General features: G+C 33.4%; 1 protein-coding gene across 6 annotated transcripts in view; it reads left to right on the plus strand.

The window, feature by feature from the left end:
- DNM3 (dynamin 3) overlaps nt 1-26,772 on the plus strand; it is a 562,491-nt gene that overhangs the window by 60,525 nt on the left and 475,194 nt on the right. The gene's annotated exons all lie outside the window — the stretch shown is intronic.

Consider the following 26,772-nt stretch of genomic DNA (forward strand, 5'->3'; position numbering starts at 1 on the left):
TTTGCTTGAAGACTTGAGGTGACCTCCTGATGCAGCCTGGCCAAAATGAAGTAGCTCCAATTATTAGGAAGTTCTTTCCTAATAATTGCCTCCTTAAAACCTTAACCCATTTCCCCCCTAGTTCTTCCTTGTGTGTTTAAACAGGGCAAGTCTACTTCTTCTTCTAAATGGCAGCTCTGAATGCTGGAAAATACATGCAATGGAAAGAGATTGGATTTGTAATTACTTTGAAATTTCTAAGTTGGGCTGCCATGGTCAAGTCATCGATCCCCTCTGATTTTCAGTTTCTCCATCTATTCAGTTGGCATAATTAAAGTTTTCCCTCTTTATCTTTGAAATAGTTGTGAAAAAATATATACATTTGTAATGTGCTTTATAAATATGAGCTATCCTTCAAGTCATGCTTCATATATAACTGATTGTGTGATTATTATGTAAATGTTCCTAATTATATGAGTAAACTGTAAATTATAAACTTTTGGTAATATGTAATTATGGTGAGATTTTTTGATCCTAATAGTGACCTCACTTAATGAAATGGTAGGTGTAGATTACCTCAGACTAGACCTTCTTAATTCTTTAGATATTAAAAATTATAATAAAGTGATGTAGTATCCTCCTTTTAAACCAGCTGGGAAATGTGATTTTAAATTATTTTCATTCTCTTTCAAAAGAACATTGGAGTAAAGAAATTTGATTTATAATCACAGTTCTGTTGCTAATTAGATGCATAAAAGAATTGGATAAATTAATTAATTTATCTTTTTCTTAATCTTCAAAATGAGAATAAGATATTATGGATATTAAATAAAAATAATTGGAAATATTTTAAAAAGTATAAATTTTTCTATTAAGGGAAAATTCTACTACAGTAACATTCAGAACTTAGTTTCTGGCAAACTTACATGCATGAAATATAATTGAAAACTATGAATTAGATTAAAAAATAGTCAGAAAAGCCAGACTAGAAATCATGGAGAGCATATTCTAAAGCTTATATACTTTTCTCATAGGCTAAGGCCATCCATCCCTTTATGAATAATGAATTTACTTTATTTTGCATGCAATTTCAATAATTGAAACTATTTGACTTTCAAACCAAAGTAATCAGAAGTAGTAAATTAGATTTGTGGAATAGGAGAACCTATAGATTCATTTACAGGAAGAAGTAACACCTGCCAAACTGCCAATAAGGGATATATTCCAGTAGAAATGCTATAAAAATAGACACAAGAACTCCAAAAGTGCAGCAATTTGGAGTTGTAATGTAGGAATAGGTATTTATAACAGTGGAAGATTTTATAATTCAATACAATGCATGAAGTTGTTAATAATGTTGCTTCATCAAGAAACATGTTTAAATCATATTCCCTATATGCTGCTCTAAGAAGGCGAAAAAATTGAATTATTTTATTTTAGAAGGGTTTTTGTTCAAGATGATTAGGATGGGGAAGAAGTCTTAGTGCTTAAAGTTCATTTTATTGTATTATCAGCTGTTGGAGAATTCAGCCCACCTTGTGTCAAAAAACTATGAGACTGATTCTGTTTAGAGAACTGAAGAATTGTATGTGTGAAGGTGAGCATCAAGGAAACTATTTGATGTCACTCTTTAGCTGACAGCATGAATGTCTACAGGGCATGTAATTCCTTATTTTCTTTAAGACTCTAGAGAGTGTTCACACTTCAAAAAAGATTAAGGAATTGAAAACATTCCTTAAAATTAAACTACTTAATCTCAAACCATATGATATAGGATAGAATTGCATAGCAATTACTTTATCTACAAAATTAAAAAAAAAACATTAACTTGCTTTTGTTTTGTTCCAAGATAGAATGTACTGCATTTTCTTATATTCTTTGTCTAATTTCTTATTCTATTGTATAAATAAAAAAGAACATGAGATAAGAAAAATGGTTTTTCTATTGTTATTAATGTAATGTTTGAGAGAAAGAAATCTGATTGCATTTACTCTAGTGGAGCAAATCCTAATATTCTTATGTTTAAGGCAATTTAATTTTAATTCCTTTATTTTGGAAAATGAAAATAGTTTAGGACACTCAATAATGAATCAGATGGATTCATAATCTCATTGATGTAAGTTCTTCTCAAGTTCCACAGTTTGCAACCCTTCTATGCCTAAACATCTTGTACAGATATTGTCATTATGGTTCCATAAATTCTTCCACAGAGGTCCATTGGACATATTGGGTACCTTCCGTGCTTTGATTTAATATTACTAAGATGTTAATAAGAATACACAAATTGACAGTCTTTACTATTGCCTTATGACCAATTCTTTTTTTTTTAAATTTATACATTAATTTGATGACGTCATCTATATAACTTCTTGTTTTTAATGTGTTACAACTTGCTCATTCCTACCATGTATCTCTCCTTTGTTCTTTAATTTCATCTCTTTGGAGACCATAGTGTTTTGAGATGATTCATATAAAAATATTGAAAGAATGTTCATATGAAAGATAGTCATATTTTAAAGAAAAGCTTGGAATCATTAAACAAATTTTGCAATTTCCCAAAGACAAGCCAATCCACTCTTCTCCTATTTGATTCTGAGTCTAACTTATTATCATCCTAAGTCCAATATTTACAGTACCTTTCCAAGATTATTGTCTTTATATATATATATAAATACAAATATTTATCTATATATATATATACATACAGATACACATGCATGTATGTGTATATATTTTTATGTAGTAATATTTCATCTATCAGTATACATATATTCATGTACACATGTATATATCTGGATATATATGCCATATTCAGGCACAAACATATTTACCGAGATAGTAAGATGGCTCAGCGGATTAGAATGCTGAGCCTGGAGTCAAGAAGACCTGAGTTCAAATGTGAGTGACCTCAGACACTCACTAATTGTGTGACCTTATAAAAGTCACTTATCCTGTTTGCCTTAATACACTGAAGAAGGAAATAGCAAACTACTCTGATGGCTTTGCCAATTGGGTCTCTATGGCCAGTGTGTTCCATGGGATCCTGAAGAGTTAGATAAGACAGGACAACTGAACAATAACAAATATATACTGAAGAATTACTACTTAAAAAGATATACATCTATCTCAATCTATCTCATCAAATTAATCAATCTGAAAAATGTTTGAATGAATTAATGAATGAGGAACAATTTTCTCATTTTGTCACAAAACTCATTTAAAATGGCCTTTGCATGACCTGTTTTTACTTGACCTTTCCTGGAGAAGAGTTGAGATCATTTTAGTGTACTGGATGTAAAATATTTTTCCCTTCTTTGAACAAGTTAATTTTATTTTAAAAATGACAACCTCAATATCATGGACTTCTTATGACATTAAAGGACTCGATGTCCTGTGTAACACAGTGAGTGATTTAATCAGTGATATTTTAGTAGAGGTTATTTATAAAACTGTTAGTGAGAGAGAGAGAGAGAGAGAGAGAGAGAGAGAGAGAGAGAGAGAGAGAGGCAGAGAGACAAAGAGATAGAGAGACACAGAGACACACAGACAGACACAGAGACACACACACAGACAGAAAGAAAAAGAGACAAGAGAGATGGACACACATACACAGAGAAAGAAGGACAGAGAGAGAGAGAGGAAGAAGAGAGAAGAAATGAGAAGAGAGAGAGAGGGGAGAGAGAGAGAGAGAGAGAGAGAGAGAGAGAGAGAGAGAGAGAGAGAGAGAGAGAGAGAGAATCTTGACAGTTCATTAACAGTGGTATGAAATCCAAGCAATAGGTTTTAAGATTTGTTTTTAACTATAAATAAGTGAAGAAAAGGAAGTGAACTCTTTGAGTTTTATTTTTCTCTTCATTTCCCGTGCTTGTTGATTGACTATAAGCCTTTGTCTTTATTAATTCAAAGGGCTATTCTATTAATAAAGTGAAGTCGCAGGGTATAGTGAGAGAAATGCTGGACTGAGTCAAAAATCCTGTGTAACCTTGTGTGAGTGACAAACTCTTTGATCCACTGTTTCCTCATTTGTGGGGAGTTGGAATCTTTGGGATCCCCTTCCTAGTCTAGTATCTTGATTCTGTAATGTTTTAATTAAGAGTAATTGGATCGGAAAAAAAAGCATCATATTGTAGTCAATTTGAGAATACTAAAACTTAAGAAAAGTTCATTATCTCAAGAGTGACATTTCCTCCCAGGACTTCCAAGGAGAATGGGAGGTTGTGCTATAGATATTTACATGCACACATGTATTTTGTCACTTTGAACTGTGAAACTAGGGTAGGTTATTTAACTTATCTTCTGGCAAATGTTGGTGATGACAGGTCAGCTCTTCAGTTGTCTGATATAGAGCATTATATTATGGACTTAGGCATTGTAATTTTCTGTTGATTAAAGCTACCACTAACAGTTAGAGGCTTCTGATTTATTTCTATCACTGAATAAAAATCATAGTTCTTTTAAATCCCTATTTAACAGTTGCAGAGGGGAGTGAAGGAGTAAGAATAATTTTTTGCTTGAGTGGAAAAAAATTGATTCGTTTGACTAAATTTTAAGTTTGAAATATGTTAATGAATATATTCAGGATACATAGAGTTGGTAGTTAGAGATTCTGTTGCTCTGGTTACAGAAATGGTTTTGTTGTGAATCATCATTGCACTTGCTCTTTGCTTTCTCTATGTTTGCTTTTGGGATGAGTCTTTTCATATTCTAATCTATTCTCAAAGATGAATGTTTGGGAAGGACTGATTCAGTCACTTCTTTAAGATGACTTAATGTGAGAAAATACTGAAGAAAACATTTTGAATGGAAGTTGTTTATTCTGAGCTCAGAGAATGGAAATTTACCTTGGTAAAATAGTTCTCTCAGAGAGAAAATTCTGGATGAACTAAGCATTTAATGTAGTATTCTTCTCAGAGATCATTAAGGATCTGAGTTCTGGGAGCTGGACCAATTTCTTAGTCTTTTCATCTAAAGGTCTTCATATACTCATTGCCCTTGGGAGAACAGAGAACATTTAGAACTATTCATATTTTTAAAAGTATTATTTTGCTGGTTTTTCTATATGTTTGACTACAGCCAGATAATCTTTAGATCTTTTTGTCAGTTGTACTTACTTGAATATATGTTGGAGAATTAAGGAAAAGTGGAGGAAACCCTAAGGGAAGGAGATCTAAATGTTTGAGGAGTTGTAAACCAATTTGGATTCTACCATTACAAAGTGGTTGGGGGTTCAATGTTATACAATGAATAGAGATGAATTTATGAGAGAAAAAGGGAGGGAGGAAGAGAGAGAGAGAGAGAGAGAGAGAGAGAGAGAGAGAGAGAGAGAGAGAGAGAGAGAGAGAGAGAGAGAGAGAGAGAGAGAGAGATAAATTTTTGCCCGTGTGAAGGGGAGGAAGAGTGGGTTCCTCAGGCATGTGCAATAAGGCCTCAAGATTCAAGGCCTGATTGATAGTTCATCCTGTTCTGGTTGCCACAAGATTGTTGTATTAAAAAAAAAACAAATAAAATTTCACAAACCTATCTTCTCAAAAAATTGCACTGGAAAATTTTTTATAGATATGCATTTAATAAAAATATTTCTTTTAAAAAATCCAATTTAATCAGAAAATAGCTAATTTGGAAGGCACTTCTGTATATTGTATTTGTGTGTTGGATTCATTTGCTTCACTGGCTTTCCCCATATCTGTAATGTGTTCCCTTCTTATCTTAAACTCCTGGCTTCCTTTTCAGTTACACTTAAAGTCCCACCTTCTGCAATAAGCCTTTGCCAGACCTCCTTAGTACTAGTGATTTTTTCTCAGATTATCCTGATTTATCTTGTTTATATCTTGTATGTTCACAGTTGTTTTTATGTTGCTTTCTCTGTTAAAGTATGAGGTCCTTTAAAGCAAGAATGTTTTTGCCTGTGGGGTTTGCTTATTTGTTTGTTTTTGATATCCTCAACACTTAGAATGTTTTTCTTCCCTTTCCTTCCTTCCTTCCTTCCTTCCTTCCTTCCTTCCTTCCTTCCTTCCTTCCTTCCTTCCTTCCTTCCTTCCTTCCTTCCTTCCTTCCTTCCTTCCTTCCTTCCTTCCTTCCTTCCTTCCTTCCTTCCTTCCTTCCTTCCTTCCTTCCTTCCTTCCTTCCTTCCTTCCTTCTTTCCTTCCTTCCTTCCTTCTTTCCTTCCTTCCTTCTTTCCTTTCTTCTTTTTAAAAGTATTAGCTAAGAGAGTCTTTGACTAGCACACAGCCTCTACATCCACTCAGAATATATTATTGTCGTGCATGACTGGATTCATTAGCAAATGCTATTTATTCCTGAATTTATTACTCCAGGCTTTATCTTTTATCCAAGCTCAAAATATTCATTCATTCAACTAGCATTTAAGCACTTTTTATGGGGCAGGCACTGTGGTAGTCCCTAGTATAAAGACAATGAAACAATTTTTGTATTCAGAAAGCTTGCATTATATCAAGAGGATAAGATACATATGTAGAGAAATGCATATGAGGTTTAATATGCATAAATATGCATACATGTGTACATACACATATATCATTTTGGGGAACAGGAGAAAACTAGTGATTAGAGTGATCAGGGTAAGACTTGTGTAGCAGGTAATATCTGTGCTAAACCTTGAAGGAAGCTAAGGAGTCTAGTCCTATATTTTTGTTCAAGGTACTTTGAGCTGAGTGAAAATCACATTGTTACTTAAATTACATGTTCCTAAGTTAGGAAATATTTTACAATGTTGCATCTTATATTATAGTTCTATATATTAATTGCTCATAAACCACTATTCTAGAACTATTCAGCTTTGCAAATTTGAAGTAATTTCATTGTCCATCACCTCCTGGACACCTTTATAATCAGTTGCAAAATCTTGCTCATTCTTTCTCCAGATCTCTCATATCGATTCCATTTGTCCATTCACAAGGCAATTATTCTCCTCTTGCCAAGATTGTTGTTATACTCTCCTGATTGGTATCCCTACCTGCAGTTTCTCTCTTCTTCAGCTGCCAAACTGCATTACTAAAGCACAGATTTGACTATATCACTCTTTTAAGATCTTGTAGTGATTCCCTATTTTCCTTAGGATACAAATTCCTCTAAATGGTATGTAGATCCTGTTACAGTGTGAATCTGATTTATCTTTCCAACACGTGAAAGCCTCTTTTGAACTCTAAAATCCAACCTAACTAGATCAACTGCATCTTGTGGGAAAGATTCTATTTCTCATTTCTGACTTTGTACAAAATGTCCCTCATCACTGAAATGCGTTTCTCTTTCCTTTTTTTCTTGGAATCTCTACATCCCTTTAAGATTCAGCTCAAGTGTGACTTCTTGAATGTGGTTTTTTCTTATCCCTTCAGCTATTAGACTTCTTCCCACACTCCCTGAAATGAATTTGTATTTACTTTGTATATACTTTGCATCTCTTTATCTGTGTACATATTTTCCCTCAATAGAAAATAAACTCCTCAAGAGTGAGAATTGAATCATTGTTGTCTTTCTATTCCCAGCCTGGCACATGAATTTTAAACTTTTCAAAGTTCTTTATAAATGTGAATTATTGTTGTTAATCACCTTTGTCTTCTGCTGTGGTGGAGAGAGAATTGCCCTTGACCTGAGCTCAAGTCTCACCCTCTGACATATTCAGACAGTTTGACCTTACACAATCTCCCAATATCTCAGGTAACTCTCTAAAGCAAATAGAAAATATACTATGCTCCATGAATCAGAATTTTCCATAAAAAATGTGATCAAGTATAGTTTAAGCAAGCCTGATGTAGAGGAAAGACTTCTGGGTTTAGAATCAACTTCTGCCTTTAGTACTTATTAATCCAGAAATGACTATCATTTAACTTCTATGCCTCAGTTTCCTCATATGTAAAAAAATATGATACTAAGATGATATAATTTATTTCACAGGTTTGTGAAAGAAAATATTTGTAAGCTATAAAAAGACACCAATGTCAACTATCATTATTCTCTGTATTTTATTTCATTTACATCTGAGAAAAGGTTTTTCTTTTTGTTTTTTGGTGGTGGTTCTGTTGAGAAGTATACCATTTATAATTTTGCTAAGTCTGAGTACTTTTGAATATCAGAGTAATGTTTTGTGAGTTGTTTTAATGGATTGATCCATATGTTGAACCTGCTTTGTGGGCCTGGCACCAAGATCATGAATATGCTTGTACAACAAAAGATTATTTATTATTCAGAATACACCCTATTTTGGGGACAAGTAACCACATAAAACAGGTGAGAGAAACTTCAAACTACTTTTATAGTTAATGAGATAAAGATCAAAGAAAAATGAAAAAAAATAAGAAAATTAAAAACAGTAAAGTCAGAGTATTGTAACAGTGTAACACCTTTTGGAATAAATGTAGCCATTCTGTATTAGTAGCATTATATCTCTTATTTTTTCTTTTAAAATGTTTTATTGATTTTTTTATACAACATATGCTTTACTTCTTTTCTCTCTCTAAGGAGACTGGCTAAAACTGTTTCAAGGAAGGGTAGTCCTGAAACACTGTAGCAGTTGCTTCCTGAAAGAGAAATGACTTTCTAAATATTACACAGTTTTTCTTGCTTCACCTGGGGCTTGGACCATAGACCAAATGACAAATATACTATTCAATACTCTTTTTAGCATTATATAGCCATTATTTAGCACTTTGAGAATTTTCTAGTAGTGTAACATTTTAAGACTCTAATTTCTATATTATTCATAGTTCCCTAAATTGTAGAAAATTTTGCCTTGCCTGTAATTTGACATTTTCCTCTTACCTTTCATTCTTAATATTCATCTTGTTTAAATAGAAGCATATTGCAATGGTGTCTTTTGCAGAATCTGCTGCCATCAAACGCATCATCTACCTGACTGAAAATTCCTTAAGTTCACAATATTAGCTTTTGTCAAATGTTAGTAAGTACCTTTCATTTGAAATTCCTTAAAATAAGTTTACTTAAAATATTTTTGTTACAAATAAACTTAATCAATGAAAATTAATTCACACAATGTTCAAAAATATATGTCTCTTTTTTATACCTTTTGTGCATTACCTTTCTGTCAGGAAATCAGTTCCTAAGACTTTATATACTATGTGCCATGCACTGTACTAAGCATTAGAGATACAAAAAGAGTCAAAAGGTAATCCTTGTCCTCAAGTAGCTTACAATCTAATGAAGCAGGTGAGATGCTTTATTATAATTTCTTGGAAGGTATAGTTATTTGTGATCAGAATATTTGTATCTATCAAAATGGTTTTGTCTTATTTATAATGCTGTCTTTGTATACATTTTTCATTCAGTATAGTTCACTTTATTCTTTATTATGTTATATGCTGCTATGGATTTTCTAGAATCATTTCTTTCATAATTTCTCATGGTATAATACTATTGCATTTATGTTCATATATTACAATTCATATATTTATTACCAATTGATGGGCATCCTCTTAGATTCTAGCTTTTTTTTTTTTTTGCTTTTTTCCCCCCTCTTTTCACCCTCCCCCCTCCCTTTCAGGATCAGGAAGAATGTTTTGCTTGCTAATATTTCCTCGTAAGTGTTATCCAATCACTTTCCCCATCTATCCCTATTTGTTTCCCTGTTGTAATCAATAAATTTCTATGACAAATTGCTTGTATGTGTGTGTGTGTGTGTGTGTGTGTGTTCACATTCTTCCTTTGTCTGGTTCAGATAAAGGTAAATTTTATACAATGTCCCATATCCAGTTTTTATCTAATTTGTATGTTGTTCTTACATACCCCAATTGTGAGGGGAATAATTCTTCTCCTTCCTTTCTCCTTTTTAAAACTATGTATTCCTTTTACCTTATTCTTTCACTTTTCTTTTTCTATTTTCTTTTTCCACTCTTAAAAACTTTAGAACAGAACCAATATACCTTCAAGACTTTTTTGGAGATTATTTATTGCTTATAATCATCTTTGAATAGATAAGAGATTTTAAGGGACATTTTTTCTTCTCTCCCAATTGAATATTGATACTTCATCAACTTAGTCCTTTCAATGCTCAAATAAATTTATCTTTTCAGTTTTCTTTTGACACCAGTGTTTGTATTTCAAAGTTTCCATTCAACTTGGTTTTTTTTTTTTTTTTTTTTTGCTTTTTGTTTTCATTAGAAATGCTTCAAAATCTTTTAATTTCATGGAAGGTCTGTCTATTTCCCATTAAGATCATACTCAGCTTTTCTGGGGGAATTATTCTTTGTTTTAAACCCATATCCTTTGCCTTTTGGCAACATGGCCTGTCTTACTGTGAACCCTACCTAAGCTCTGCTCTGATTGAACAGTATAGTATCCAAAAAAAGAGGATATGCCCAGTTGAAGAGTAGTAATTATCAAACAATGTTCACACAGTTGTTATTTTTTCCTGCCTTAAAAGTTCCATAATAGACTAATGACATCAAAGCCTGCAGTCCAGAGTTGTGTTACCTTAAGGACATGAGTTTTCTGTCCTTATATAATTCCTCTATAAATTCTTCTAAGTATTTGCTCACTCTTTACCACAGATATTTTGTTAATTAATGAGATAATGTTATCTACTTTTATATGTATATTGAGATGTGTATTTATTATATGCATTCATTTAAACAACTATTGTGAGTGGCTAGGTGTGTAGACAGAAAATGCAGAAGATGGGGCTCAAAATCTAGAATGACAAATAGGAGAAAATGTATTTCTCTTCAACAAGAGTACTCTCAGCACTCTTTGCTGAGTTTAATTGAAACAGTGTGATTTTTGTCTCTCTGGAAACCTAGATTTGCCAGGATTAAAGTATATGGAAGTCAATATGTTCTAGGTGTGGTTTCTGTACTCCAATATAATAGTCAAACAAAGATGATTTTGTGATAAAAATATAGCATAATATAGAGCTGGAAGAAATCGCAGAAGTTACATATTGTTCTCAGAAGTTCAGTAATCCTAACCTTAACATTGTAGATGAGGCAATCAAAAGCTAAGTGAGTAATCCCTCAAGGTTAAATAGATAGAGTTTGGTTATGTCATGGTCTCTTGGCAGTTTTCATCTATTTTTGTGATTGCAGTTATAACCTTTATTTCAATGAATTCATAGTATTCAATGTATGTCTCTCTAGAGACAATTTTTTGAGAATTTCAGCTACATGTGTCCAATGGTCTAATTTTTCAACTCAGATATTCTGTTAGCTCATCATGTACAATTTGAACTCATCATAGTCCCTTACAGTCACCCATTTTTGAAACCATCTTTGATTCTTCTTCTTTTCTATATTCCATCATTATAAATTCTACTAAATCTATGTCCATTCCTCCCCATTTCCCTAATTCAAATCTTAATTCACCTCTCATCTGGACTATTGCAATATCCTTTTAGATATTCCACTTCCCTTCCACCCCAGCTTCTCTTTTTTAATTTCCCTTTAATATCATTTTCCTCTAAGATTCCAAAAACACCACTGATAATTTTATTTTCCTACTCAAAGAAATGCCAGGGCTTTTTTGTTGCCCATCAATAAAATAAATTCCTTCTTCTGTTATAAATTTTCCATAATCTAATTCCATAATACTTTCTAGACTTTTCACCACACACACACACACACACACACACACACACACACACACACACACACACTTTACATTCCAAACAAAACTAAACATGATTGTCAAAGTGCAATGGAAAGAATTCTTTCTGTATCTAGAGTCAAAGGATTTAATTTCAAATCATAATTTTAACATTTATTGCTTATAAGTAAATAGGTCTCTGGGTCTTTCTGAGTTTTTTTCCCTATGTCTGAAATGAGGTCTTTGGATTAGATGATTTCTAAGGGTCCATTTAGCTCTAAATCTGATTCTATAGCTACTCACAATTTCCTATCTCCCATTTTCAGCCTATTTTCTCCTTTCTCTATGCATTGGCTCATACTATCACTCCATTTCTGGAATGATCTACTCCTTACCTCACCTTTACCTCTAGCTATAGAGATTCCTTCTCTTCTTTCACAGCCTAACTCAGAACTAACTAATCTTATAATTGGAAGGGATGAAAGAGGTTACCAAGCCTGAGATTTTTCCTGAATCACAAGTTTAGAACATTCCAGACAAGTGGTCAATCAATTTTCTCTTGAAAATGTGTTTTCGTGGGCATTTTATCTCTCTTATTATTAGAAACCCAAACTTAATAATTTTGTTTCATCTCATGACTGTCTTTCCATAGAAGTATATAGATATGTCAGATCTATGGGTGCTACCTCATCCATGTACATGTCCCTTATTTTCTCACTAAAAATGATTCTTTCTTTTCCTTTATTTGTGGGTACTTTTTTCTGTACTTCTCCTTGGCATTTTTATCTTACTGCCTATAACAGAGCTTTTTGGACAAGCATATGCCTCTCACTAAATTGTGAATTCTATGAAAAAGAAACAATTTTTCATTTTTTTCTATTTATTGCCTCAGTATTTTGAAAATAGAAGTCACTTCTGTGTTTAATTAGGGTGTTTAATAAGTGTTTAAGTTGATATGTATTAATATGTGATAGATACATAGAAGTTCTCTGGAACTGGATCAAACTGGATCAAAGAAATAAGTGGAACAAATTACGTGATTCTTTATCACTTAATTTTCTGATATTTTACCAGGAAGAAATAAAAATGATATAACATTCCCTTTCCTCAAAATAGTCTACTTTATTAGCACTGCTTAATTGAAAATTCAATTTGAAGAAAATTCAGTTGATTCAATTGGTCATAATTCAATTATTTCTTTATCATTTTTAAAAAATAAAACTCTGAAGCAACAAATAATGATTATCTAATACTCCAGAAAAATGTGAATTCAGGTGAACAAGTCACAGCAAGAATAGACTAAAACCATTATAGTCTCACTTCATTTTATGCATATCTACTCTGGAAAAGAAGAAAAAACGGGCTTACTAAGGTTATAAATTAAACAGCTGCAGAAACACCTCTAATTTTAATCTTTTCCCCAACTTTCTGGGGAGACAGTAGTTACCTAAATTCTGTGTTTACAAAATGAATATTCTAATGGATTCGCAGGGAAGGTTAATAAGGAATGTCATTACATTGAAAGGAGGTCAGGATGAACTAAATGTGCTTAGTTCAAGTACTGACTTTAATGAATGTCTTGTAGCTAGAGTGTTCTGCATATATATGGAAAGTATTATTTTGAGATGCTTAAAAGCAATTGTAATTCTTAGAAGAGTTCTGTCTGTATTAGTAGAAGCATTTCTGAGAACCTATGACATTTTCCCCTAGGTCTTTCTTGAATTTTAAATTGAAAAACAATATCGACAATTTTCAAGTAGAATTCAAGTACAATTTTCTCTAATTTTGGAAGGGAGGGGGTGGTTTTATACTTCATTGTAAGCATTTAGGCACTTCCACTAAAGAAACAAATAGTAGTTGATGATACATTGGATAGCTTTATTAATCAGGGAAAAGTTCACATTCACATTCACAGGGAAAGTAAGCCAGCCTATTGGAAGCAGCAGAGCACCATCAAGGTGGGGAGAATGGGATGGGAGTTAGTATGTGCCAGGCAAGTCAAACCATTGCTATCACTTTGACAATCATCGCCTATCAGATATTGATGGAAACAGAAATTGAACTCAAGAGCAGAGTCTGCCAAACCAGCATAACAGTTCTCATCCCAGTCCCCAACTTCCCAGCTAACACTGTGGGAAAATCATTATGAAGAAGGAGCCAGCATCTCTCACAACCTCCAGCAACAACTGTTGACCAACTGTCACTAATGGGGAGGCACAAGAGCATAACTTTCAGTCTGGAGTCAAATGATTCAGTGGAGAAACTAATATAATGTTGTCAGTGGAAATGGCATTAAAGAAGAGTCATTATTATTTGTTCTGCCATTGCACTATCTGACTTGCAGCTGAGACATACATATGTATTGGCTCCACCCCCCCCATTAGAGTGTGAACTCCTTGTTTCCCCAGAATTTAGCACAGTGCTTTGGGGAGTACAAGGATATTTTTTAAAGAAAGTTTGTCAGTAAAAGAAAGGATGGTTGGTCTCTTTGTTTCCAGTTTCTCATATTTCTAATCTATTCTCCATGTGGATGTCAAATTGGCATTTCTAAAACCCAATTCTGATATTACCACATCATTGCTCAAGAATTTCTTTTTAGCATTTAAGGACTTTTTTTTTTTTTTAGAATTTAAACACTTTAATAGTTTCACTCCAACCTAGGTTTTTAGGCTAATTTCATATTACTTCTTTTCATGCATGATGTATGAGAGTCAAACTGGTATTATTTCCTGCTTTTTGACATTATGCTCAAGTTTCTGCAGCTCAGTCTTTGATGAGCTGTCTCCCATATCTAGGATGGTTTCCTTTCTCACCAAGACAGTTGGTGCAGTCAATAGAGTATTGAGTGGATAGAGTTAGAAGGACTTGACTTCAAAATTGACCTTAGACACATAATAGTTATATAGACCTGGGCAAGTCATGACCTCTGTTTGCTTCAGTTTCCTCAACTGTGAAATAGGGATAATAATACCTTTTGGGCAGCCTGCTATTTGAGTTTTTCAGAGACTGAAATATTTTTTTTTATCATTTTCCTTGTAGTATCAGCAGAAGAATATTGGTATTTAAAAGATGGACTTTTGCAAGAATGATGAGTTTGGTGTCAATAAAAGTTCTGTACAATTTCTTGTTGTTTTAGCCAAAGAATTAGCTTTATAAGCCTTATTTTTCATGGATTCACTTAAGACTGCATTTGCCTTTGACACATGGATAGCCAATTCAAAAAGATAAGACATATATAGCAGAAATCTAGTGGTTTCAGCTGCATGGATGTGTATATTTCCATCCTTTTTAGAGGCAAATGGGAAGAAATCATTTTGGCCATTGTGGTCTCTTTGTGTAACAGCATATGATGTTCATTAATGAGAAAGGTAGTTGAATCAGTCTTCTAGGTTCCAAGGAAGTTCAGGAGTAAAAATTATGGGACAAAGGGAAATTGCTGCTCCCTTCATTCTTTGTCTGTTGGCTTTAGTACTATTTATGATCCAAGGAGAAATTCAGAAGCAGTAGAACATATAAACTTGTGGTTCATAAAACAAGATCCATCATTTCACATATTTTGCTGCCTCTGATGCCAACAGACATCCTCTTAAAAAGAGAAGGAAGTATCTGTTGTAGTCACTCTGCCTAAAAGATGCTGAACTTTTTTGAATTTTCAGATAAGCAGCTTCTCCTCTTGATATTTTGTGAGGTCATCTAGGATGAATAAGTTTTCTTCCATCATTTCTGATATTTCTTCTGCATCATAACCACTGTCTGCCTATCCTTTCCTTGAACCTTCATCTTGAGGGATTTCATGTCCTGTGTGTGTGAGTCTGACCAGAAAGTGTGTCAGGCAGTTGTAGAAACAGGAGTTTTTCCTCCTTTGCAAAATTCAGCTCTCCTGAGGATGCCACAGACACAGGAAGTCCAAAAGCCTTTTTGACCAGTCTAGGAAGGACATCATCATCATCAACCTGGATTTTCTCTTTGACTTTAGGCCATGGCAATCTTCCTCCATGTTATTTCTCAGAAATCCTCACTCAGGGGTTGGCATCTAGATCTTTACCTTTTTCCTAAAAAAATGCTTACCATCTCATGGGGGAAGTTACACAAAAGGGAGAGATTCTGGAGGGTACCTGATGTGGGGCCATGATGTCTGTGGAGTTGAAACCAAGCAGAGCAGCTCACTGGAAATGAATAAGTTCTTTATATATATCTCTGAGTTCTTTATATAGGAAGGCTTTGAGAGGAATTTTGTCTCTATCCTCCAATCATAGGATAGATGCAGTGGAGTATACTGAAGAGAATCAAAGTTGAAGCAATCTCCTTAATGATGAAATTTCTAGCTATAAATTTATCCTGGTACAAACATGTCAAGTAAGGAAGTTGGTGGTAAGTAATAATACTAATAAATAATAGTTAACCCATATAGTATTTTCTTTGTGTTAGGCACTATGGTAAATACTTGATAATTATTATTTTATTTGATCCTCATAACAACCCTGCTCTTCCCATTTTTTAGATGAAGAAATTGAAGTAAATGGGATTGACTTATTCAGGGTGACACAGCTAAGTGTCTGGATTTGAACTCAGGTCTTCTAGACACCTAGTCCAATGTTTTATCTTCTGTATCTGATTCCAGCTCTAATGATATTGTCATTACAATTAATTGCCTCCAGCTTTTGCACACAAGTACATGCAGTTAGTTTGACTGATCTAGCTGTTACTCCTGTCTCATCCCTTCTTTGATAAATAGCATGTTTTTATAAGGCTGATGACATCAGGAGTACAATTAATTCTCATGGAACAGAAGGGAGTTCACTAACTGTTGTGGTAGTTAGGTATAATTGTTGTACTAGTTAACTATTGTAATTGTTGTAACCAGCTTTAGTAGCACAATGCTTATAACTAACATTTTGTGACTTCCATGAACGCTTAAATGATATTCAATTCAGATATATCAAACATTAAAACATCAAATTATTGAAAGACATTATTTCCAAAGTAAAGATATGAATTCTATCTATTAATATGTCATTCTAAAATTCCTTTTTCTTTGAGTTGCTTTAGTGTAGCTACCTCTTAGGTTGCATACAAATTAAATATTTAGGCTTTGAGTATTTGTGAAGAAAGATATCAAAAGAAATTTGTCTATATGTCAAAAAGGAAGCTACAGTATAATAGCTTCCAATGGAAAGGTGCTGATTTCAGACATTCTGTACAATTGAAATTTCATTATATAAAAAGATCTGTAACTTCTATTTGCAGACATGATTTCCAAAGAAATAAATGACAACTTCTATATGTTAATGGGAAGTCTTTATGAAATTTTTATCCTCTTAGTTAGGCTGGTACTTAGACAATCCACAAACCCATACTTAGAAAGTTTCCCATCTTAGTACGATCACACTCAGGACATGTGCTTTCTAGTATAGCCTTTAAGAAGCCAGAGCCACCGTAATGCCAGGATGACCAGCTGAAATAGAACCTTAATGAAGTTATTAGATGATGATATGAAATCTTTAATTCTCTAGATAGCTGCATTTAAAAAAAATCACCTCTTACAACTTTTACAAATTGTTTCTAGTATTTGTAAAATCTATGCTAAAAATAATGACAAATTCATTCAGTAGAAAATGTTCAATTAAATCTGTTGATTTTGGCATAATTCTTCATTCACCAGTTGTAGAATCATTATAATATTTGGCAAATTTCTAAGACTGACAATGTGCACAGAATACCACTTAACAGTTTTACTGTATTTATTAAATGGAATCTATGATCTCTGTGCTTTTAGGGGTGGGTGGGAGAAGGGAATTTTATAATTTTCACAATAAAATTGTCATTAGTTTAAAACATTGTGCAACACTGTTTCTATAGGATTTTAGCTAGCATCGTTATCTACAGCTATGGGAAAAAAATAAGTAGTATTTAGAAGTATTTTATTGCTATGTTGACATAAACTCAGAGAATGAGGGTCTGACTAAAAATTGAATTATATTATCATCCATGATTAAGTATAGTAGAGCTACAGGAAATTTAGAGCATAATCTGGAATGTTTAAAAGTTTATTTCTAGGAAGCAGAACTTTTAGAAGAGGTAATAGCATTATATTTCAGTAAGTTTTGATTATGTTTTTCTTTTTTAGGTGCTAGGGCACCTAGTTCTAAAATAAACCACTATTTTGTATATTCATTAACATAGATTTACAAACTACATTGGAAAACCTAGCTTCAAGTGCTAAAATTGGATAAAGTAGGTTTGTAATGTTCAATAATTTGCTTACTCTGAAAAACTGGACATTTTATGTATTCAATGATTACCAGTTGCATTCCTTGAGTCTTAATGTTTTATTTCATGCTAAACTTCATGTGGTCAAATCTATTGCTTACTTTTGACTTATATTTTTGTAGCCTACAGAGCCTACAGATAGCTCTCACTTTCTGGGCCAGTGGTGGCTTACTCATCCTACTTAAATCTCCTTCAGTGGTTTCTGGTGGCTCTCCAGTTCTTCAATTCTTTCTCTATTAGTGATGGAAGCAGACTGTTTTCCATGTATTCTGTTGTTCTGTAGTTTATCTTGTGTAAAAAATGATAACCATTGTCTCAGAATTCTTAATCAGATTTAACTTGGAGAAGGAAGCATGGTATAAGGGTTTTGGGCTAGAGATCAGAGAGTGAGATTTGAAAGTGATATTTATCATTGGAAACAACCTGGATTCAAGGAAGAAATAAACACGTTTATGAAACAGATCATTAGCCTGTCATAGAGGTGTCGATAGTAATGTCAAAGTGTAGGAAATGTTTGGACATCTGCAGTAGCATATTTTATGCCCCAAACCGAGCAGTTTTGGGAAGTCACAAGAATTTCCACAATGATAATAGAATCATATATTTAGATCTGGAAGAGACCTTAGAGATGTCTGAAGAGCCTCACATCTTCAGCTGAAGAAACATGACTTTATCAAATTCATACAGATAGAAAGTAGTAGATTGAGGATTGAATTCAGGTCCTCTGTCTCCAGATTCAACTTCCTTTCTATTGTGTCACTCTTACTTCAGAAGGCAGAAGGTTCAATGGAGGAATAACTGCTATTCTGGACCTGATCTTTGACAATTAGAAAGAATGGGTTGGTGAAATAGGAATGATAAGCGCTTTTGGTGAAAGTGATTATCCCATTTTAGAATTTGTGAAAGGTTAGAAGAGAGTAGGACAGTTTATAAAAACCCTAGAGGCAACAATCTGGCACAATGGACTGGACTAGTAGTTAAATTGACCTAAGTTCAAATGTGACTTCAGAACCTATTAGCTATGTGACTATGAGAAAGTCACATCAATTCTATCCACCTCAGTTTCTGCACCTGTAAAATAAGGTTAAGTTCCTCAACTTTCCAGGAGACTTAGGAGGATAGATTAAATCAATATTGTAATCTTAATGCACTGGCCTGGTCTTGTGATTTTAACAGTGTAAGGAAATTCCTCCTAAGGAAACTAGATTCTACTTGTATAGATCAACAATTATTTTACATCTGATAATCTTACCTTGGGCAGCCTCTAAGAGATTAAGAACCTTGGCCAGGGTCACAGTCAATATATGCCAGAGGCAGGTCTTCCTGAATTTTGAACTTAGCATTTTGTCCCCTATGATATTACACTAAAATTGTATAATTCTTGTGACTCAAATAGAAAGGAAAAAGTTGGGGAATGGAGACAGCACTGCAAACTGGATAGAAAAGATAGTCTGGTATAGTGGTTAGAGTGCTGGTCATCTCTGACACTTACTAGTATTATGACCTTAGAAAACATCTCATTTATGTGTTGAGACTGTATGTAAGCTCTCTATTGGGCTCCAAGAGTTCTGTGAGCCATATTTCCCCTCAGGATGCAAGGGATATTCTTGATGGGCTGTGATATTCTTCTCTAAGATGATTTGTTTGAGCCTTACTTTAATGTATTCTCTCCAATATCCATCACCAATAACAATTGTCACTTCTTTTATATCTTTCATTAATCTATTGATTTATGCCCCAATTTCATTTAAGCAATTATCATCAATTTGCTTTTCCAAGGGAAATTTACTAAGAAGATAAAGAAGACAAGTACAAATATACTCTCCAAATTTGGGGCATACTTTCCTCCATACCTTGATCCTGAGAAGCACGGGCTAAAACATTTTAAAAGCATTTTGTAATTTTATTTTATTTTTTATAAAAGCTTTTTATTTTTTAAACTACATGCTGAGATAATTTCCAACATTGTGTTCTAAATTTTTCTCTTTTCCTTTCTTCTTCCTCCTTCCCCTAGACAGCTAGTAATCCAATATAGGTTAAAACTGCAATTCTTCTAAATATTCTAAAAATTCTACCATGTTGTGCAAGAAAAATCAGATCAAAAGGGAAAGAAAACATGAGAAAGAAAAAAAACCTCAAGAAAACAAACATCAAAAATGGTGAAATTACTGTTTTGATCCACATTCAGTCTCTATAGTTCTCTTTTTCGATGCAGATAGTTCTTTCCATCACAAGTCTATTGGAATTGCCTTGAAAAATCTCATTGTTGAAAAAAGCCAAGTCCATCACAAATTGATCATCATGTTATCTTGTTGCTGTATGCATTGCTCTCTTGGTTCTACTCACTTCACTTAGCATCAGTTCATGTAAGTCTTTATAAGCTTTTCTGAAATGATCCCACTGATCCTTTCTTATAGAACAATAATATTCCATTACCTTCCTCAGATGAGGGGCATTCATTTGGTTTCCAGTATCTTGCTACTATAAAATGGATAAGTGGTTGCTAAAAAGCATTTATTCCAACTAGTTCAGTTCCTAATGGCAGAGTGCCTCCCCTGCTGCATGACATGCCATCTTGTTTCTATGCTCATCTCAGCTACTGGCCAACTCCGGTATGAGCTTCATATTTCTGGTGGCTTTCTTTTCTGACTTTTCAAAGCTCACAAGGTCATAACCATTTCCAGTAAAGCATCTAAGAGCCAAAAGTAACAAACATAAAGAATCAGAAACCAGAAATGCTGTTAACAGCCTTGTATGGGCTTGAGGAATGAGATTTGGGCATTGGCACAAACCCTATTTTTCTTTAGACTCAGAAGCTTATAGCATAGATTTTGCCTCATGAACCACCAGAAAAAATTGAGGACATGATTTGGCTATTTGATGTCTTTCCTATACAACCTTGTACTGGCTTAATGGCTAATCAATAGGCTTCTTTCTGCATACCTGAAATACCTGCAAAGTTGGATCACTATGCATCCATATTCATCCAGGGTTAGGTCTTCTTTGGTCAATTCCTTATTATTATTTAACTCTATGAACTTCTCTATATCTGCAAAATTGGGATAAAATTTATATCTACTTCTCAGTTCAGTTTTAGGTGTCCCACTTTAAGAAAAATACTGTGCAACTGGAGAAAGTATCCAGAGAATATTGCTAGGATGAGAAGGGTCTCTGAGATCCTAATATATTGATTTTGTGCATTGTGCTAGATCTTGAAGATGCAAATTGTCCCTGAGGTTATCAAACCTGAATGATAATAGGGGATACACAGTATGGAATAAGAAATTCAAGTTATTTTATGCAATCCCAGAGGACCCAACCAATGGGGTAATTGTTGTAAAGAGGCATATTTGATGTTGACAATTAGAGTGCTTTTTTCCTACTGAGGTTGTGAGTGCCTTCTCACTAGAGGTCTTCAGGCAAAGCTTTATCAATTTTTGGTGGACATTATAGAAGGGATTCTTTTTTCCAGTGTTTAGCTCTGGATAGATACTGTGCTATCATGTAATTGTGATTCTGTAAGTCTACATTAAATGTCAGCTCTTTGAAGGGAACTGACTTAAGTTTCCTGGAGTGCTTTGAAGCAGGTGTCATTCAAAATTAGATTATTTTTTCATCTTTCTTCATACTGGACCCAATTTCTATATTTTCCTATTTCTGTTCATACACTAAGGGTGGCTTATATACAAAGATGCGAATAACATTAATTTATTAAGTAATATTTACTTAGCTCTTCAAGGTATCTGTTATTTAATGTTATAGCTTTCCTTGAAATGAATAAAACATTGTATTAATATGAAGATTTGGAATTAAAATATTTTATTTTAAAAGAGGGAAAGGAAAAACCATAAATGTCCTTAACTTAGGTTCTCATCTAGTGAGGCTGTTCAGTGAAGCAAGTAATAGAATCTCATTGTTTATGCAACTTTGGCTACATTTGGCAATTTCAACTTAAGATCAAACCAAACAAGAGATTGACATTTTTCACCTCTATTGGAGAAGATAATATCTGTTCATTAAGAGACAATACTTCCATAAATTTATGGAAAGATATCATTATTTTAAAATAAATATTCACAATTTAATGCTTTGGTCCTGAATGCATATGAGTCAAGTGCATCCTCTAAGAATGTTAAAATAGCAACTGACATATTAAAAGGAAAGAGTCAATAGGGAAACTATTATGAACATGTCTTCAAATCACAAGTACCCCTCTTGGTCCCATTTACATGTAAGGAACACTGGGTATAAGGTTTGGGATATCTCTAAATGTTAGGATGTTATTGATATAGCTCGTGTGTGTGTGTGTGTGTGTGTGTGTGTGTGTGTGTGTGTGTGTGAAGATGAATTGCCAAAGAGAAATTTGAGAAATCTTGATTCTATCATCTTTAATACAAAGCTTTCCTGGTTCCTGAAAGGTCAGAAATAAAAACGAAGCAGAAAAGCTATGATTTTTTACATTGACAACTCCTTAAAGGTTAAAGTAGTTGACTTGTTTTGATCATGCTGAAAATGAACTGTTCTTACACACTCAAATTGCGCAATTTCAGGCAGCAAGCAAAAATGTGTCTAAGCTTTATAAAGGTTGCAAGTATCTAAAGACTTCTTTTAAAAGAGAACAGATTAATGATTCACACAATGAGCTATTTTAAAAAATAAGATCCATATTATTCTTTATCTATGACTATCTCATTGGCAAATGAATAAATAAAAACTGTGCTCATCACTTTCCCTTTTTAGGTTTATAATTTTGAAATCATTTTCTATTCTTTTTTCTTCATTTTTTCTCATATGTTTCAGATTTAGCTCTGCCATTTCCCCCTCAACTGTCTGTCTTGGATTCATTTCAAAACTCATTGTTTTTAGACCTTTAAGAATGGTGGGCTTTTTATAGGAAGATATAGGAAGAAAAAGTACTTTATGTGAAGGTAATAGTAAAGCTATGAAGATAGGATAGTGTAGCTGTGTTCTGGGAACATGACTAAGCTAGTGTCTAAATATAGGGGGCGAAAAAACTACAAAGACCTGAACACACAAAAAAATCTTGAAAACAAAAGCATTATACTTAATTTGGTTGGCAATGGTAAGCCACTCATGGTTTTGGAGCAAAGGATTATACTCCAGGAAGATTAATTTATCAAGATTATATATCTTAGATATAAAAATATATTTTCAAGTCAATTAGGGCCCATTGAGAATCTAGAATAATCATCTTCAAATTCTTTTGATTGATTATCAGTAAAAGTTACTGCTTTTTTGGAGCACATATTCCCTAATATATTTACATTTGTTTATTAATTATGAATACTACTCTATTAGTATATTATGTACACTAAAATTTATGCATGAAATATATCCTATACATTGATATAAACTATGGCATTAAGCTGGAATAATGTTTTTAAGATGTTATTAATGATACAAAAATATTTTTGATATTAGTGAGAAATATATACATATATACTTATATACTTAATATATTTTAGTATATATTTTAAAGTTTATATTTAAAATGTATTTATATACATATATTTTAAGTACATATTTTAAAGTATATATTTTTAAAAATTCTTATGTATGCCTATGAGGAATAAGGTTTACTTTAAAATAAGTTTGCTAATAATTATTTTTTACACTTAATTTCCTTAAGGTAGCTAGTCAAATTGATGGATTCCATTTAAAATATTTTTAATTGAAAGATATTTAACAACCAAGTTATAGGCAATAACATTCAGTAACCATAAAGCTTTTTTTAAAAAGTATATTTCTCAGTGTGGATATACATTATTGTTGTTCAGTCATTTTTCAGCCATGTCTAACTTTGGGACTCCATTTTGGGTTTTCTTGGTAAAGATACTGGAGTGGTCTGCCATTTCCTTCTTTACCTCATTTTACTGTTGAATAACTGAGGCAAACAAGTTAGATGACTTGCCTAGGATAATACAGCTTAATAAATGTCTGAGGCCAGATTTGAACTCAAGAAAGTGAGTATTCTTGACTTCAGGCCTAGAACTCCATCCATAAACCCCAGATATTCACCATATACACTACCTATGCCCCCCAAACATCTCCAAACCAAAAACCAATAGCTAAGTATCTTTTATAAAAGCTCATTAATGTCTTTTCTAAAATATGGCACTCAGAAATGCGCGTAATAATCTACCTCTTGACTAACCAGAACAGAATATGATGGAACTATCACTTTGTCATGAACACTATGGTTCTCACTGTAGCCTGAGATCCCAATAGCTTTTTGGGCTGTTGAAGCAGTGTGATATGTTACTTCTGGGCTTCACGACTTCTGTATTTCAAGACAGAAGAGCTACACCTGGGACTTTCTATCTGTGTGATGTTGGATGAAGGCACTTAATTGCTTTAGGTCTTTGTTTCTTCATGTGTAAAATGGAGAATGACCTCAAAAATCCCTTTCAATTTCAACTCTGTGAACCTATAATCTTTTAGTTTAGTGGTCTACAAACGGTTTTTGATCATGTATGCTAATTGGTAAATAATTTTTATTAATGCGGCCCCAGCATATCTATATTTATCTATAATAATAGTGTGAGTATGCTACTATTCTAGATAAAAATAATAGAAATTAAAGAGGATGATGAAAGTGAAATAAGAAATAAATTTTAAAATTATTTATTAATGATCTCAAAATCTTTTGGCTCATTCTCCAATTGATAAATTGTCAACAGACAATTTTTAAATGAAGAATTTAAAGCCATTCCTAGTTATATGAAAAAATGCTCTAAATCATTATTGATTAGGAAAATACAAAGTAAGACAACTCTGAGGTACCACTACACACTTCTCAGATTGGCTAAGATAGCAGGAGAAGATAATGATAAATATTGGAAGAAATGTGGGAAAATGGGACACTAATACATTATAGGTGGAATTATGAACTGATCCAGCCATTCTGGGGAGTAATTTGGAGCTATGTTCAAAGAGCTATCAAACTGTGCATGCCCTTTGTCTCTACTGGGTCTGTATCCAAAAAAATTCATAAAAAAGGAAAAAGGACCAAAATGTGCAAAAATGGCAGCCCTTTTTGTAGTGGCCAGGAACTGGAAACTGAGTAAATACCCATCAGTTGGAGAATTGCTGGGTAAATTATGGTATATGAATATTATTGTTCTATAAGAAATGATCAGCAGGATGATCTCAGAAAGGTGTGGAAAGATTCAAATGAACTGATGCTAAGTGCAGTGAGCAGAACCAAGAGAACATTGTACACACAGAAACAGCAAGATTATATGATGATCAATTCTGATGGCCGTGACTTTTTTCAATGATGAGGTGATTCAGATCAATTCCAATATATTTGTGATAAAAAGAGCCATCTACATCCAGAAAGAAAACTGTGGGGATTAAATGTGGATCACAACATAGTATTTTCAGCTTTTTTGTTGTTATTTACTTGCTTTTTTTCTCATTTATTTTCCTTTTTGATCTAATTTTTCTTGTGCAGAATGATAAATGTGGAAATATGTATAGAAGAATAGCACATGTTTAACATATATTAAATTACTTGCTGTCCAGGGGAAGGAGTATGGGAAAGAAAGGGAAAATATTTGGAACACAAGGATTTTCAAGGGTGAACATTGAAAATTATCTTTGCATATATTTTGAAAATAAAAAGCTATTATTAAAAAACCAATCTTTTGGCTCAATATTTTTTTGTATTTTTAATAAAGACAGTGAGATTGAATTTACTTCTTATTTCTAAGATCTAGGTTTACCACTGTGATTACTGTGTTATCCAAAGATTCTATTATTTGTTCATTTTATTTTAATATTTGATTTAAATGGCTGTCAAAGCTGAAAAGACACTTCATAATCATGTATAAATAGATCCAACCCCCCAAAAAGTACATTTTTGGCTACACTTACTGCATCATGATACTCATTTACCAATTATTCATATTTTTTATTGATTTTTTTCTAGTAAATGCTATCTTTTCTGATATCAGGGAGTGGAAGGGTGGTTGTTGGAGGACCGAACCCAAGTCTAAAGATTGACTTTGCCATGTGGGAAAATTAGATAGCAGGATTCTTGGGTAGGCTCTGATTTCCTTGTGAATGACTTTCCTAATTTGTGGATATATTGTTTATTTAGTTTGATTGGTTGTTCTGCTCTTGCCAGTACTCTATCTTTTCAAGCCCTGCATATGATCCTTTTTTTGGGGGGAGGGGTTAGAGGAAAAAGAGCCCCTGTAAGCCTCAAGAAGCTCATAACCCCCAGGAAGGTTAATCCTTATCCTGGGTCAGCCTAATTACCAAGTCCTATGAAGGACCACCCTCACCCTGCCCTTAGATTCTGTTTTGTCCCAGGTTTTGAAGCATACATACCATGAATCATTTCTTGAGATTAAGGCACTGGAATAGTCCCCACTGTCCCAAAAGCAGGGTCTACCCATGTCTGTTATAGCAAAAGCTATGCAGAGTTGGGCTCCCTTGAAAGATATATACTCTTATTGTTGTTGTGGGGCAGAAAGGGAGGATAGTTGAGCACAGTGTCTGGGTGGCAAGTTATAGCCTCAGTTCATAGAGCTCTTAATCTCTTATAGCATAGTAGTGTCCCATCACCATCATATAACACAACTGGTTCAGTCATTCCCTAGTTGGTGGGCATCCCTGCATTTTCCAATTTTTTTTTGTAACCACAGAGAGTTGCTATAAGTACTTTAGAGAATGTAGGTTCTTTTTTCTTTAAATCATCTTGGAAAACTGACCTAGTGGTGGTTTTGTTAGGCTAAAGTATAGGCAGTTTAATAACTCTTTGGGCATAATTCTAGATTGCTCTCCAAAATAGTTGGATCAGCTTACAATTCCACCAACACTAAATTTGTATCCTAATAGATTTGCATGAAATGAGGAAGAGTGGAATGAGTGGAATCAGGAAAACATTGTATATGGTTTTGTTTTAAGAACAATTGTAGAGAGTTTAAATGTGACCTCAGACAC

Source organism: Sminthopsis crassicaudata, chromosome 4 (assembly GCF_048593235.1).
Source record: "Sminthopsis crassicaudata isolate SCR6 chromosome 4, ASM4859323v1, whole genome shotgun sequence".
NCBI lineage: Eukaryota > Metazoa > Chordata > Mammalia > Dasyuromorphia > Dasyuridae > Sminthopsis > Sminthopsis crassicaudata.